This window comes from Ambystoma mexicanum, chromosome 6p (genome assembly GCF_040938575.1).
Source record: "Ambystoma mexicanum isolate Mex_15411 chromosome 6p, UKY_AmexF1_1, whole genome shotgun sequence".
In the NCBI taxonomy this organism is placed as follows: domain Eukaryota; kingdom Metazoa; phylum Chordata; class Amphibia; order Caudata; family Ambystomatidae; genus Ambystoma; species Ambystoma mexicanum.
This window is the reverse complement of record NC_090935.1, coordinates 745,437,691-745,456,256: the sequence shown is the minus strand read 5'-3', so window position 1 is coordinate 745,456,256 and position 18,566 is coordinate 745,437,691.

Sequence of the window (18,566 nt, the reverse complement as noted above, 5' to 3'; positions counted from 1 at the left end):
CTTAGAAGCGTCTTCAGAACATCACCATCTTGTTTATTTGCGAACATTTCAGGACACCACGAGTGTTCTTAGGACACATTCAACTTGACAGAGAACAATATGGACAGCGTCCTCAGGACACCCCCTACGAACAGTCCCCGGACTCCGCGAGTGTTCTTAGAAGCGTCTTCAGAACACCCCCATTTTGTTTATTTGCGAAAATTTCAGGACACCGCGGGTGTTCTTAGAACACATTCAACTTGACAGAGAACAATACGCACAGCGTCCTCAGGACACCCCCTACGAACATTTCAGGACACCGGGAGTGTTCTCAAAAACGTCTTCAGAACACCCCCATTTTGTTTATTTGCGAACATTTCAGGACACCGCGAGTGTTCTTAGGACACATTCAACTTGACAGAGAACAATACGGACAGCGTCCTCAGGACACCCCCTACGAACACTCCACGGACACCGGGAGTGTTCTTAGAAACGTCTTTAGAACACCCCCATTTTGTTTATTTGCAAACATTTCAGGACACCGCGGGTGTTCTTAGAACACATTCAACTTGACAGAGAACAATACGGACAGCGTCCTCAGGACACCCCCTACGAACATTCCAGGACACCGGGAGTGTTCTTAGAAGCGTCTTCAGAACACCACCATCTTGTTTATTTGCGAACATTTCAGGACACCACGAGTGTTCTTAGGACACATTCAACTTGACAGAGAACAATATGGACAGCGTCCTCAGGACACCACCTACGAACAGTCCCCGGACTCCGCGAGTGTTCTTAGAAGCGTCTTCAGAACACCCCCATTTTGTTTATTTGCGAAAATTTCAGGACACCGCGGGTGTTCTTAGAACACATTCAACTTGACAGAGAACAATACGCACAGCGTCCTCAGGACACCCCCTACGAACATTTCAGGACACCGGGAGTGTTCTCAAAAACGTCTTCAGAACACCCCCATTTTGTTTATTTGCAAACATTTCAGGACACCGCGGGTGTTCTTAGAACACATTCAACTTGACAGAGAACAATACGGACAGCGTCCTCAGGACACCCCCTATGAACATTCCAGGACACCGAGAGTGTTCTTAGAAGCGTCTTCAGAACACCACCATCTTGTTTATTTGCGAACATTTCAGGACACCGCGGGTGTTCTTAGAACACATTCAACTTGACATAGAACAATACGGACAGCATCCTCAGGACACCCCCTACGAACATTCCAGGACACCGGGAGTGTTCTTAGAAGCGTCTTCAGAACACCACCATCTTGTTTATTTGCGAAAATTTCAGGACACCACGAGTGTTCTTAGTATACATTCAACTTGACAGAGAACAATATGGACAGCGTCCTCAGGACACCCCCTACGAACACTCCCCGGACACCGCAAGTGTTCTTAGAAGTGTCTTCAGAACACCCCCATTTTGTTTATTTGCGAACATTTCAGGACACCACAGGTGTTCTTAGAACACATTCAACTTGACAGAGAACAATACGGACAGCGTCCTCAGGACACCCCCTATGAACATTTCAGGACACCGGGAGTGTTCTCAAAAACGTCTTCAGAACACCCCCATTTTGTTTATTTGCGAACATTTCAGGACACCGCGGGTGTTCTTAGAACACATTCAACATGACAGAGAACAATACGGACAGCATCCTCAGGACACCCCCATACGAACAGTCCCCGGACTCCGCGAGTGTTCTTAGAAGTGTCTTCAGAACACCCCCATTTTGTTTATTTGCAAACATTTCAGGACACCGCGGGTGTTCTTAGAACACATTCAACTTGACAGAGAACAATACGGACAGCGTCCTCAGGACACCCCCTACGAACATTCCAGGACACCGGGAGTGTTCTTAGAAGCGTCTTCAGAACACCACCATCTTGTTTATTTGCGAACATTTCAGGACACCACGAGTGTTCTTAGGACACATTCAACTTGACAGAGAACAATATGGACAGCGTCCTCAGGACACCACCTACGAACAGTCCCCGGACTCCGCGAGTGTTCTTAGAAGCGTCTTCAGAACACCCCCATTTTGTTTATTTGCGAAAATTTCAGGACACCGCGGGTGTTCTTAGAACACATTCAACTTGACAGAGAACAATACGCACAGCGTCCTCAGGACACCCCCTACGAACATTTCAGGACACCGGGAGTGTTCTCAAAAACGTCTTCAGAACACCCCCATTTTGTTTATTTGCAAACATTTCAGGACACCGCGGTGGTTCTTAGAACACATTCAACTTGACAGAGAACAATACGGACAGCGTCCTCAGGACACCCCCTATGAACATTCCAGGACACCGAGAGTGTTCTTAGAAGCGTCTTCAGAACACCACCATCTTGTTTATTTGCGAACATTTCAGGACACCACGAGTGTTCTTAGGACACATTCAACTTGACAGAGAACAATATGGACAGCGTCCTCAGGACACCCCCTACGAACACTCCCCGGACTCCGCAAGTGTTCTTAGAAGCGTCTTCAGAACACCCCCATTTTGTTTATTTGCGAAAATTTCAGGACACCGCGGGTGTTCTTAGAACACATTCAACTTGACAGAGAACAATACGCACAGCGTCCTCAGGACACCCCCTACGAACATTTCAGGACACCGGGAGTGTTCTCAAAAATGTCTTCGTAACACCCCCATTTTGTTTATTTGCAAACATTTCAGGACACCGCGGGTGTTCTTAGAACACATTCAACTTGACAGAGAACAATACGGACAGCGTCCTCAGTACACCCCCTACGAACATTTCAGGACACCGGGAGTGTTCTCAAAAACGTCTTAAGAACACCCCCATTTTGTTTATTTGCGAACATTTCAGGACAACGCGGGTGTTCTTAGAACACATTCAACTTGACAGAGAACAATACGGACAGCGTCCTCAGGACACCCCCTACGAACACTCCCCGGACACCGCAAGTGTTCTTAGAAGCGTCTTCAGAACACCACCATCTTGTTTATTTGCGAACATTTCAGGACACTGCGAGTGTTCTTAGGACACATTCAATTTGACAGAGAACAATACGGACAGCGTCCTCAGGACACCCCCTACGAACATTCCAGGACACCGGGAGTGTTCTTAGAAGCTTCTTCAGAACACCACCATCTTGTTTATTTGCAAACATTTCAGGACACCGCGAGTGTTCTTAGGACACATTCAACTTGACAGAGAACAATACGGACAGCGTCCTCAGGACACCCCTACGAACACTCCCCGGACACTGCGAGTGTTCTTAGAAGCGTCTTCAGAACACCACCATCTTGTTTATTTGCGAACATTTCAGGACACCGCAAGTGTTCTTAGGACACATTCAACTTGACAGAGAACAATACGGAAAGCGTCCTCAGGACACCCCCTACGAACACTCCCCAGACACCGCGAGTGTTCTTAGAAGCATCTTCAGAACACCCCCATTTTTTTTATTGGCAAACATTTCAGGACACCACGAGTGTTCTTAGGACACATTCAACTTGACAGAGAACAATACAGACAGCGTCCTCAGGACACCCCCTACGGACACTCCCCGGACACCGCGAGTGTTCTTAGAAGCGTCTTCAGAACACCCCCATTTTGTTTATTTGCGAACATTTCAGGACACCGCGGGTGTTCTTAGAACACATTCAACTTGACAGAGAACAATACGGACAGCGTCCTCAGGACACCCCCTACGAACATTCCAGGACACCGGGAGTGTTCTTAGAAGCGTCTTCAGAACACCACCATCTTGTTTATTTGCGAACATTTCAGGACACCGCGAGTGTTCTTAGGACACATTCAACTTGACAGAGAACAATACGGACAGCGTCCTCAGGACACCCCCTACGAACACTCCCCGGACACCGCCAGTGTTCTTAGAAGCGTCTTCAGGACACCCCCATTTTGTTGATTTGCGAACATTTCAGGACACCGCGGGTGTTCTTAGAACACATTCAACTTGACAGAGAACAATACGGACAGCGTCCTCAGGACACACCCTACGAAAATTCCAGGACACCGGGAGTGTTCTTAGAAGCGTCTTCAGAACACCACCATCTTGTTTATTTGCGAAAATTTCAGGACACCACGAGTGTTCTTAGTACACATTCAACTTGACAGAGAACAATATGGACAGCGTCCTCAGGACACCCCCTACGAACACTCCCCGGACACCGCGAGTGTTCTTAGAAGCGTCTTCAGAACACCCCCATTTTGTTTATTTGCGAACATTTCAGGACACCACAGGTGTTCTTAGAACACATTCAACTTGACAGAGAACAATACGGACAGCGTCCTCAGGACACCCCCTATGAACATTTCAGGACACCGGGAGTGTTCTCAAAAACGTCTTCAGAACACCCCCATTTTGTTTATTTGCGAACATTTCAGGACACCGCGGGTGTTCTTAGAACACATTCAACTTGACAGAGAACAATACGGACAGCATCCTCAGGACACCCCCATACGAACATTTCAGGACACCGGGAGTGTTCTCAAAAACGTCTTCAGAACACCCCCATTTTGTTTATTTGCGAACATTTCAGGACACTGCGGGTGTTCTTAGAACACATTCAACTTGACAGAGAAAAATATGGACAGCGTCCTCAGGACACCCCCTACGAACATTTCAGGACACCGGGAGTTTTCTCAAAAACGTCTTCAGAACACCCCCATTTTGTTTATTTGCGAACATTTCAGGACACCGCGAGTGTTCTTAGGACACATTCAATTTGACAGAGAACAATACGGACAGCGTCCTCAGGACACCCCCTACGAACATTCCAGGACACCGGGAGTGTTCTCAAAAACGTCTTCAGAACACCCCCATTTTGTTTATTTGCGAACATTTCAGGACACTGCGGGTGTTCTTAGAACACATTCAACTTGACAGAGAAAAATATGGACAGCGTCCTCAGGACACCCCCTACGAACATTTCAGGACACCGGGAGTTTTCTCAAAAACGTCTTCAGAACACCCCCATTTTGTTTATTTGCGAACATTTCAGGACACCGCGAGTGTTCTTAGGACACATTCAATTTGACAGAGAACAATACGGACAGCGTCCTCAGGACACCCCCTACGAACACTCCCCGGACACTGCGAGTGTTCTTAGAAGCTTCTTCAGAACACCACCATCTGGTTTATTTGCAAACATTTCAGGACACCGCGAGTGTTCTTAGGACACATTCAACTTGACCGAGAACAATACGGACAGCGTCCTCAGGACACCCCCTACGAACACTCCCCGGACACTGCGAGTGTTCTTAGAAGCGTCTTCAGAACACCACCATCTTGTTTATTTGCGAACATTTCAGGACACCGCGAGTGTTCTTAGGACACATTCAACTTGACAGAGAACAATACGGACAGCGTCCTCAGGACACCCCCTACGAACACCCCCCCGGACACCGCGAGTGTTCTTAGAAGCATCTTCAGAACACCCCCATTTTTTTTATTGGCAAACATTTCAGGACACCACGAGTGTTCTTAGGACACATTCAACTTGACAGAGAACAATACGGACAGCGTCCTCAGGACACCCCCTACGAACACTCCCCGGACACCGCGAGTGTTCTTAGAAGCGTCTTCAGAACACCCCCATTTTGTTTATTTGCGAACATTTCAGGACACCGCGGGTGTTCTTAGAACACATTCAACTTGACAGAGAACAATACGGACAGCGTCCTCAGGACATCCCCTACGAACATTCCAGGACACCGGGAGTGTTCTTAGAAGCGTCTTCAGAACACCACCATCTTGTTTATTTGCGAACATTTCAGGACACAGCGAGTGTTCTTAGGACACATTCAACTTGACAGAGAACAATACGGACAGCGTCCTCAGGACACCCCCTACGAACACTCCCCAGACACCGCCAGTGTTCTTAGAAGCGTCTTCAGGACACCCCCATTTTGTTTATTTGCGAACATTTCAGGACACCGCGGGTGTTCTTAGAACCCATTCAACTTGACAGAGAACAATACGGACAGCGTCCTCAGGACACACCCTACGAAAATTCCAGGACACCGGGAGTGTTCTTAGAAGCGTCTTCAGAACACCACCATCTTGTTTATTTGCGAAAATTTCAGGACACCGGGAGTGTTCTTAGTACACATTCAACTTGACAGAGAACAATATGGACAGCGTCCTCAGGACACCCCCTACGAACACTCCCCGGACACCGCAAGTGTTCTTAGAAGCGTCTTCAGAACACCCCCATTTTGTTTATTTGCGAACATTTCAGGACACCACAGGTGTTCTTAGAACACATTCAACTTGACAGAGAACAATACGGACAGCGTCCTCAGGACACCCCCTACGAACATTTCAGGACACCGGGAGTGTTCTCAAAAACGTCTTCAGAACACCCCCATTTTGTTTATTTGCGAACATTTCAGGACACCGCAGGTGTTTTTAGAACACATTCAACTTGACAGAGAACAATACGGACAGCATCCTCAGGACACCCCCATACGAACATTTCAGGACACCGGGAGTGTTCTCAAAAACGTCTTCAGAACACCCCCATTTTGTTTATTTGCGAACATTTCAGGACACCGCAAGTGTTCTTAGGACACATTCAACTTGACAGAGAACAATACGGACAGCGTCCTCAGGACACCCCCTACGAACACTCCACGGACACCGGGAGTGTTCTTAGAAGCGTCTTCAGAACACCCCCATTTTGTATATTTGCGAACATTTCAGGACACCGCGGGTGTTCTTAGAACACATTCAACTTGACAGAGAACAATACGGACAGCGTCCTCAGGACACCCCCTACGAACATTCCAGGACACCGGGAGTGTTCTTAGAAGCGTCTTCAGAACATCACCATCTTGTTTATTTGTGAACATTTCAGGACACCACGAGTGTTCTTAGGACACATTCAACTTGACAGAGAACAATATGGACAGCGTCCTCAGGACACCCCCTACGAACAGTCCCCGGACTCCGCGAGTGTTCTTAGAAGCGTCTTCAGAACACCCCCATTTTGTTTATTTGCGAAAATTTCAGGACACCGCGGGTGTTCTTAGAACACATTCAACTTGACAGAGAACAATACGCACAGCGTCCTCAGGACACCCCCTACGAACATTTCAGGACACCGGGAGTGTTCTCAAAAACGTCTTCAGAACACCCCCATTTTGTTTATTTGCGAACATTTCAGGACACCGCGAGTGTTCTTAGGACACATTCAACTTGACAGAGAACAATACGGACAGCGTCCTCAGGACACCCCCTACGAACACTCCACGGACACCGGGAGTGTTCTTAGAAGCGTCTTTAGAACACCCCCATTTTGTTTATTTGCAAACATTTCAGGACACCGCGGGTGTTCTTAGAACACATTCAACTTGACAGAGAACAATACGGACAGCGTCCTCAGGACACCCCCTACGAACATTCCAGGACACCGGGAGTGTTCTTAGAAGCGTCTTCAGAACACCACCATCTTGTTTATTTGTGAACATTTCAGGACACCACGAGTGTTCTTAGGACACATTCAACTTGACAGAGAACAATATGGACAGCGTCCTCAGGACACCACCTACGAACAGTCCCCGGACTCCGCGAGTGTTCTTAGAAGCGTCTTCAGAACACCCCCATTTTGTTTATTTGCGAAAATTTCAGGACACCGCGGGTGTTCTTAGAACACATTCAACTTGACAGAGAACAATACGCACAGCGTCCTCAGGACACCCCCTACGAACATTTCAGGACACCGGGAGTGTTCTCAAAAACGTCTTCAGAACACCCCCATTTTGTTTATTTGCAAACATTTCAGGACACCGCGGGTGTTCTTAGAACACATTCAACTTGACAGAGAACAATACGGACAGCGTCCTCAGGACACCCCCTATGAACATTCCAGGACACCGAGAGTGTTCTTAGAAGCGTCTTCAGAACACCACCATCTTGTTTATTTGCGAACATTTCAGGACACCACGAGTGTTCTTAGGACACATTCAACTTGACAGAGAACAATATGGACAGCGTCCTCAGGACACCCCCTACGAACACTCCCCGGACTCCGCGAGTGTTCTTAGAAGCGTCTTCAGAACACCCCCATTTTGTTTATTTGCGAAAATTTCAGGACACCGCGGGTGTTCTTAGAACACATTCAACTTGACAGAGAAGAATACGCACAGCGTCCTCAGGACACCCCCTACGAACATTTCAGGACACCGGGAGTGTTCTCAAAAATGTCTTCAGAACACCCCCATTTTGTTTATTTGCAAACATTTCAGGACACCGCGGGTGTTCTTAGAACACATTCAACTTGACAGAGAACAATACGGACAGCGTCCTCAGTACACCCCCTACGAACATTTCAGGACACCGGGAGTGTTCTCAAAAACGTCTTCAGAACACCCCCATTTTGTTTATTTGCGAACATTTCAGGACACCGCGGGTGTTCTTAGAACACATTCAACTTGACAGAGAAAAATACGGACAGCGTCCTCAGGACACCCCCTACGAACATTTCAGGACACCGGGAGTGTTCTCAAAAACGTCTTCAGAACAACCCCATTTTGTTTATTTGAGAACATTTCAGGACACCGCAGGTGTTCTTAGAACACATTCAACTTGACAGAGCACAATACGGACAGCGTCCTCAGGACACCCCCTACGAACACTCCCCAGACACCGCAAGTGTTCTTAGAACAGTTTCACTTTGCTTGCGAACAAAACTGACACATATTGAGTCCTTAGAACACCCCCTAGTCAGTTTATTTAGAACATTTCAGCACACCCGTGATGTCCGCAAACAAATCGAACACAAAAAGAACGTCTAACACATAAAAAACACAACTTTCATCCTATCTCATACACTCCCACCCTCCCCAAACACTCCTACACACCAACAACCTCCACAAAATACACATTTTGAACAAAGTTTCACCGCGCTGTCCGCAGACGTCCGCGAATCCAAGATGGCGGGCGCTACCGAAAAATCTGATGCGCTTCACGCTCCACGCCGTCCAATCAGCGAACACGTTGCATGTCCGTGAACATCACGCAAGACGATTGGTCAATCAGGACACTGTCTGCGGAGCGAACAGGGAAGTGTGTACGCGAACCGAACACAGATATCACTAATTTTTTTTTACCTACTTTTTGGTCATTTTAAAAAAAACTACTGGACGGATTTTCACCAAATTTGCAAAAGCACGCTTTCGGGACCAAGCCGCTGCTTCTGGTCCAAATGTGGTGGAAATCCGTCCAGCGGTTTGGGCTGTGGGTGCAAGCAAATTTTTTTTCCCATTCAGTCTATGGGAAAAAAAAAGTTTTGGGACCCCCTCTATAACTTTGCCCCCCCTGGACGAATCCTCACCAAACTTTGCAAAAAATTTCAGAGTGACCCACTGCAAAGTTTGGTGAGGATCCGTCCAGGGAGAGCGAAGTTATAAGCCACCCAAAAAGTGCTCTTCCTATGGAAACAGCAACTTAACCATAACTACATGGCCACTACTGTGGCCATGTAATATAGTTTAATTTTTCAAATAAATCTTTTAATTTGCAAAACAAACCTACTTCTTGGCTCAGTGAGGTCAGGGGGATTCAAAGAGAGGGGCGTTATACAAGGGTTTATCATCCAGATCTATGAACTTGTCATAAAAATATATAAATTAGGGCTTCCCTTGGGCATCCCAGACTTGGCATTGACTTAGTTGGAGTGCTGAATTGAAGTCACTTAACAGATACAACGCAGCCCATATTGCAACTAGGGGCATAGTGGAGCGCACATTCGGAGTGCTAAAGTCACGCTTCTGCTCCCTTGATCACACAGGTGGTGAGCTTCTATATGCACCACTAGTATGCAGGATTATTGTGGCAGCATGTGTCCTGGCTAACGTTGCAACATGGCTTGGCGTACCGGTGGACATGGTGGTGCCCCCACATCCCCAACCACATGCATGGTGGCTGTACATGGGAGGGGGAAAGGCACATTGCAAGGCTGCATGTACCCAGCTTGTGGCACAATTTTTCACCTAAAATCCAGCCCCTGTGGAGTGCACACAGCCCTGGCACATTCCAGGTAACAATCGATGATGACAGCGATTGTGACACACAGCCCTGGCACATTCCAGGTAACAATCGATGATGACAAAGGGACAATCATAAGTCCCAACCTTAACACAGAGGGAATGTGTCCTTGGAAGTGCTACATTGTGTGCATCCCTTGGTACTAAAAGTAACTCAATATGGTGTGCACAAAAGAAACACATGGAAGATGGAGTATGCCACTAACACCATGATAAAGCACACATCTAAATGCTGGTATGTCACCTAAACCCTCCCACAGTTCATGTCACCTGCTTGACACACCATGCCATGGCATGCAATGTCCAAACAGAGAAATAAATGCCCAACACATAACACTACTGTCACAAAGAGTGCAAAAATCAACCTAAAAAGTCCATTAATATAATCATGTACACAGGAACATCAATTGGCCAGTACAACAAACCAGAAACACAGGACCCAAGAGTTAATCTGTCTGACCATGACAATGCCCAAATGCACATGTGCCTCAATGGGTCATGACTTGCACATGCCACCCTTCTAAATTGCACCCGTTTAAATGAGTCTGGCTCTGCTAACCAAAGAGGGCCAGGAAAGTGCATACAGCATGAAGGCTAACAACAATGGAGACAGTCAAGCCAATACATGAAGATGGAACATGAACAAAGGATGCATCTCAATGTACAAACAAAAAGGGATGCCAACCATGCACTGGACAAACAATCATGAATCCCACTAGGGGTGTATACACAGGTCAGACTTCATACTGCCCACAGATAGAATGGAATCCCAATGCCACTGTTTAAGTTACTTTCACACGCTGCACTCCTAGCATGCCCATGGAAAGGGGAAGCAGGAGTGGCATATGTGTCTGGACGCAAGGCACAAACACCAACACGATACAAGCCTCTATGGGACCAGCTGAAACCTACAGTGGATGCCCTCGGGTGCCACACAAAGCAACACACATAAATGCACAATAGACGAAATACTAATTTTAAAAAAATCAAAAATGCCCAAAGTGGACCGGGGGTACCCAGGAGGGAGGAGGTGCAGGGTGCACGTCAACACCCACATGTGTGGATGTCAAAAAAGAACCCTCCATGGGTTAATGTGCTGTGCAGCTATCATGGATTGGGAGACCTGTCGCTGCTGTCGCCACCCTCTGGTGCTGCATCAGAATGTGGTAGTGGAAAGGGAGGATAATCACATATAGCCCTGGTTTGGTCCTCCATGGCAGTGGCCATGCGGAACTTAGATGCTTGCATCTGCAACATGATGGCCCGGTGGTCTCCATGCAACACCTCAAGGGATGCACGCAGTTCCTCCATGATGGTATGAGTCATCAGTTGCATCTGCTGTTCAGACTGTCTACTGCTGGATGCCTCAAGTGCAGTCAGTGTAACCCTGAGGGACCTATACTCTGACCCGAGGACTTCCCTGTTGGCCCGACCCTCTGCTGCCAAGGATGCATACAAAGCCCTCAGTTATGCCCATCGCCTCCTGTTGCTGGCCACCATGTTCAGCCTGCGTGAGCGACATGTGGAGCACAATGCCTGCTGCTGGTGCTCCACCTCTCTTGCTGGGGGTATCATGGAATTGGCCACCCTATCCATGCCCTGAGCCAACATCTCATGTGAAGCAGCCTGTTGTTGTGCAAAAGCATACATGGACTGCTCCCACAGTATCGCCAGCTAACACACGGCCACCGCATTGACGGACCCCACACCTGCCTAGGCCAAGGGTACCTGGCCCTTGATGTGATGACACCATCTGTGGCTGCAGAACTGCATCCCTCCCTTGATCCGCTGCCCCAGGACCAGGAGTCAATACTCTGGACGTGACCCTGCAATCTTAGCTACCACAGATGGATGTCCCAACACTGACTGGCCCTGTGAGGGGTCTCGTCCCCTCCTGATGTTTTGGATGCAGCAGCACCCACAGTCGATGCACTCACATGCGACACCACAGAGGTATCCATATCTGATTCACCACCAGAGCCTAAGGCTTCCTCAGAGGCAGACTTGGACTGAGTCTGGGCCAGGATGGCCTGTAGCACCACTGGAACTTCATGGGCTACCACACCACATCCTCCACTGGTGGTTAGTCGTGGCTCACTATCCTGTTCCTCCTCCACCTCCTCCTCTGCATCCAGTGCCTCATCACCTGTACATGGACAGAAAAATAAATGAAGAGCCATGTAAATACCATAGACCACACACATAGGCATCACAATGTTGCCATGTAACACATCAACCTGCCATGTCACAAACTCCTGCACCTACAAGGTGTAAATGCAAGTGAAGGGTAGCATGAAAGCAGCCATGGACCTGTGTGAAAGGGCCAAATACAACCTGTAGTGCATGGTGCATAGCACCTGCTACACACATGAGCACCTGACTGGCATAGTTTATCCACCAACATCACAGATGCAAAAACACATATGCCACATATCATAGCCATGCCTGATCTGTAATACTGTAATACTGCATGAGATGTGACTTGCTGACTATTGTCCCATAGCTATGTACAATGGATGTGACATGAAATGTAAAACACAAACTCAATATACACAGTGCAACAATGCAAGGGTGGTGGAATAGAGTCAGGCCGGACACACCCATCCCATGAGGCCAGCTCACATTGACATCACGCGAGTGAATAGGCATGGTAAAGGTGAGACCTGGGGTTGGAAGTCGGAGTGGGCAGTGCAGTACATGGGAATGGCATACTAATTAAATACAACTACATAATCATCAAAGAAAAGTGTATGTGCAGACATCAGGTGTCAATAGCTGCTAGAGGGTTGTAGGGATACAGTAAACAGCCACAGAGTGTGGAGTATGGCAGGGAGTCAGTGCATGGGTACAACTGGTGGCTCAAAGGCCTGTATCAGAGAACACAGCGTGGGCAGTTGACTAGTGCATTCTCTCAGTCATCCAGGACTCCAGCAGGGGAGAGGAGGAGGACAAAGCATAACACATGAGAAAGCATCAGAAGTGCCCCCAGACCCGGAGAAGGTTCACCTCCAGTTCCATTGAGGCAGGGAGGCTGTACCAGAGGGAGGCCCCAGCCGAAGATAGAAATTTACCACCAACTAATTGCTATGAGAAGTAACTGACCCTGCGGGAGTTGGACAGGGATGATCAAATACCATGAGAAGGAAACAAATTGGGAAGATGGAGTTGAAGGAACTGCAGCACCAGGACCGATAAGGCCCTGTGGACAATGCAAAGCAATAGGAAATGAATAGCCATAGCCACTGGGAGCCATTGCCATCATCACAATCCTAGAGAGACACAATACCGGGCACAAAGACAAAAGGACACTCCCCAATGTCCAAGTCAGGATGAGTTATAGAGGGAAGAGAGTAGAGGCACATAAATCTGTGTATAGGGCATTGCAGTACCCCACCATAAGTATTACCAGTCCTCTGGAGACACTGAGCTACTGGGGGAATGAGAGGAAAGGAGGAAATCCCCCTGAGGAGGTGCAGCTGGCAGGGTGACCTCTCAGAGATGTCAGTGATTTGCGGAGAGAAGGTTAGTGTGCAGTGCAAGGTTGTCAGAGGCTATCCTCCATCACAGGTTGGTGCAGAAGAGTGCCAAGAGAGCCTGGACAGAGTGACATGGAAGGAGTAAAGCAGTTGTGGTGATGTGGTTTGTCACGGTGTGCAGCACATTGTGTGTATGCAGTCTGCAGGTCAACAAGCATGTGTCAGTCCACCATGACATGGTACACCCATTGCAGTCATGCAAATGCAGCCAGAACTGCCAGACAACCAAAACACATCATCCAAGCAACATACACATGACCTGGACACACACGCATCACCACTTATCAGACATTCCCTCATAAATTGGCATGTCACCAAACTTGGATCTGCTCCACATCAATCATAGCTCCTATGATCTACTCCTGTGGAGTGTGTTCTTCATCCTGTCATGGTGAACCACCTCCAGTCACCAGAGTAGAGGCATAGTTGGCACCCATCTTACATTTGGCTCAGCGCCGGAGGTCATACCAATGCTTCATTGTGTCAGTAGCTGAGTGCCTCTCATGGCCCAAGGTGTTAATAAGGTCAGCGACACACTGCCAGTGGGCCATACGCTGGGCAGGTGTATGTGTGCTCCCTGCCTGCACAAGCATGTTGTGTTGGTGTACCTGCACATAGTCCACGAGGACCTGGAGTTCCTCATCACTAAAGCTCCTCTTCCTCAAAGTGGAGATCTCCTGTGCCGTGCCCTGGGACTGAGACTGTTTGCCTACTGCACACTTTGCCTTCTTACAAGGCTGTGCAGACCCCGAGTGACTGGGACCACCTGGGTCAGTACGGGCTGGGGCACTGGTGGCCTGGGCTGTGGCATCACACACTGATGGTTTGATTTTGGGCGCCCTTGCAGGTGGCTGTACCTTGGTGCCAGTGCCAATGACGCTGCACAGCATTTCCCTTCTCCTTCAATGCATGGATAACATCTGCCCCAGCATCTCTTTGGACCAGGGCGGGGAGCACCACAGGCATGGCTGGGTGACCTGGAGGTTGGGTAGTGGTTGCTACAGCTGCCCCTGCAGTTACCTGACCCTGAGGGGTGCGCACAGCAGGTGACACTGCTGCATCTGAACCCTGGGTGCCGGTGCCATGACACTGCACAGCATGTCCCTTCCCCTTCGATGCATGGATAACATCTGCCCCTGCGTCTCCGTGGACTGGGCAGGGAGCACTAAAGGTATGTCTGGGTGACTCGGAGGCTGGGTGGTGGTTGCTGCAGCTGTCCCTGTAGCTTCCGGACACTGTTGGGTGGGGGGTATGGCTCTCCCTGTACAGGGACAGACACCTCTGCCACCTCGCACACCTCCGCCACCTCAGGCACCTCCGCCACCTCTGCTACCTCGAGCACCTCTGCCACCTCGGGTTCCTCATGCACCTCTGCCACCTTGGGTGCCTCCACCACCTTGGCCCGCTCCGCCACTTCTGCCACCTTTGAAAGCTCAGGCACCTTTGCCTCCCTTCCCACTTGTTGCCCTCCCAGACATTGAACTGATATATTAAAACAATGGGAGGTGCAGCTATCAATTGTCCTGGGCAATTTCAGTGAGGGGGGAGGGTATATGATGTAGAACATACCACTATGCTCCAGATAGGCTCAATGTAACCCCTGGAGAAAAAAGAACTAGTTGTGTAACGCACAGGCACCCCAAAAACAAAAATAAATGTGCAAGCGACCCCCCTGTAACCAGTGTCCAGTCAAACGATCGAATGCAAAAGGATCGAAAAAAAAGGGTCGAATTTTTTATTTATTTATTTATATATATATTTTATTTTTTAGCTTGGGTTGGTAAAAAAATGTATTTAGTAAAGAAAACGGGGGAACCCACCCCCATAAATAAAAAAGAAAAAAAAATTCAACCCTTTTTTTCGATCTTTGTCGATCAAAAGGCATTAGATCCTTTTGTTTTCGACCCTATCACTGGCAACCCCTGTAACCCATGTGTGAAGTAGAAATGTTACGCAATACACTGTGGCACCCAGCAACACAAACAATGCATACGTGAGGAACACGTAGGGTACTATGACTTCAAAAATGGGGTACGCAACACGCAGGGGCAGCCACAGAACAGAAAATAGCGTACGCGACTCACCGTCTGCCTCTTTGAAAAGAAAGAATTACACGTGCGTTTCCAGAGGCAACTCCCCCTCCAAAATAAGAAGTATGCACGCACTGTTGCAGTAGTGAACAATTTGCGTGTGGCCCCAAAATACTCCAAAGTCTGCGCGTCCATCCGCCACGAAATGCACGTACATTGCAATATTGTCCTAGCACACCTTTAACCTGATACTGAACGGCAATGCCCAACTTACAGCGCGTGTCATGTAACATACAGGCTTAGGGCCTTTCCACTGATTCCACGCTAGCATGCTGTTTCTTCACTGACCACGCGAGTAACACAGAAGACCCACACTCCGGCCTACCAACCAATTTACCTGCCTCTGAGTGCCCCAAGCTGCCTCCTACAAACCATCTGCTGCTGCCATCCAACTCTGTGTGCCTGCTGCCCATGTGCCCTGCATTTTGATGCCTGCTCTAAAGCCATTGCCAGTGCTTCTGTCGTCATGACCACCTCTGCTGATCCAGAAGACTCCCGATGTGCCATACCATCGCTCCACATCCCAGCCCCAGGACCACCTTGCCCACCCACACCTGCCTCAGGGGTTGCCATGTCTCACCCATCTCCATCTGAGGCAAGTGGCAACCCCCCCTGGCAGTGAGGCAGAGGGCTGCCAACTTCTCAGCCAGGGAAATTGGCATCCTGGTGGAGCAAGTCCTGGGGCATCATGATGCCATCTTCCATGGACCATCGCAAGTCAGCAATGAAGGACGGAGGAAGATCTGGGTGGATATCATGGGTGCCATCAACACGGAGGGAGTGGCACCCCACGACTACCATCATGTCCACAAGCGCTGGGAAGACTTCAAGTCCAGGATCCTCAACAAGGTCTGACTCCTCTTCAAGGCTGGTGATGACCGAGTGGGGTGCCGGCGCCGGTTGACCAACAACAAGATGCAGGTCCTGGAGCTATTCTACCCAGCACTGTATGCCTAGGTTTTGGAGTTGGTGCACCGTCTGGAGTGGACTGGTAAGTGTCCATGTGTTCTTGTCCACCATAATGCATGTGCATGTTGACGTGTGGCTGGAGTGTGCACCTTGGCCTTATGTCTGGCATGCCTCCTGTACAGATGTCTGTGTGCATGTCCCTGACACTGCTGCATGGGAGTCCATTCAAGGGTGTGCCACATCAATGGTGTCTGTGTTGCAATACGTGATGTGCACTGGCATGTAACAACATGCACATGTTTGCATACCTGTATCTGGACTGGGGCATGCATGAGGTGTGACACATGGGTGCTTATGTCAACCTCATGGACATGCATGGTGTACATGTGCCTGAGTAGTGTGCGTGAGACTGGGCAACATTCCGGGATGTGTGTTACTTGAGTCTTTGATTGTGTGATTGCCTCATGCTGCCAATTTGACCTCGAGTGCCCTCTGACAGGATAGCACCATGGCCTGCTTCATGACTGTCAGGTGATGTGTGTGAATGCGATGTGTATGACCCACGATGCGTGTGGGCTGAAAGCACAATTTTGAGGTGCTTCCAGTGCCTTGTCCAAGGAAGTGAATTACTGCTGTGAATGACAGACATGATTGTGCAAGTGTGTGATTAGCACTTCCCTTTGTGTAGTGGACGGTGATGATGGCTCTGACCACTGACAGTGCCACTGATGTACTTTAGCATTGTGACAAACACACGTGTTCAGTACATTGGTGTTTGTGTTCTATGTTTCCCTACCCACAGCGATGATGGAAGAAGCGGAAAAGGCACTGTGGAGCACGGCAGCAGGGATGCCTCCACCAGGTGTAGACCCAAGGCTCAGTCATCCTCCCAGATTCTGTCATCTTCCGGGAGTAAGGAGACTGGTGCTGCATTGGAGTCAAGGGCCACAGCTGCTTAGGGTAGGTCCAAGAGGGCGAAGGCGGTGGAGGACTCTGCAGCAGTGGGAGGCACAGGTGTGCCCGCACAGGGGCAAGACACTGTGGAAGACAGTGCGGAGGCATCCAGGTTGGCGGAGGAGGGAAAGGAGGAGGAGGCCACATCAGCCCAGCACATGGGGCCCAGCAGGGGTTATGATGTATGTGTAAATGGTACAGTTCAGGATCAAGGGCCAGAGGCAGTGCAGGCCTCCTTGGAGGTGCCTGTGCCTAATCCTGTCCCTGGGACTGCGACTGCACCTGTGCGGGCATACCTCAGGCCAGACACATCCGCAGGTGGTGGATGTATCCACGCAAACGGATACACCAATACCTGCGGATGAAGCAATTCATGACAGGGTGGAACCGTTGCTAGCCGGTATCATGAGGCGTACAGGCACTATTTGTGATGTTGTGCAGGCTTCCATTTGGGGGCTTGCACATCGTCATGATGAGGTCTGTCGCCTCATTAACTGTCTAGCTCAGTTCCTAGTCATGAATTGAGTATGTGTGCTGGCCACTGCTCAGACCCCCCCGTGTCTGCCTCCTCTGTGCGCCAGTCATCCTCCCTGCTGTCTTCCAGCCCAGATACCACCAGGGCCCCCTATGCACCTGTCCAAACCCTGGCAGCCAGTCTGGTGGAGAGCACATCCCTGCCAGAGTCGTGAGTCGCAGGAGGATCAGCAGAGGTGGGCACCACAAAGATCCATCCGGCGACAGGACATGTGGAAATGGAGGAAGAGCACGCACCTAGCAGCAGGGCACGTGCACAATGGCCCCAGTGGTTGTCATCATCCTGGAGGCTGACTTTGAGGCGCAGGCACCAGGCTACTCGGCAGCGGCAGGCTCAGCGTAGGAGGCGACAGGATTCGTGGCTTCCAATGGAAGAGAGGCAGCTATCGGCCATTCGGCAGGAGGAAAACGTGGACCTTACTACAAGGATGTCTTCTGCGTTGGAACATTTTGGCCAGCAGATCAGAGCGGCAACGGGGACAGGAGGCTAGACTCACCATCG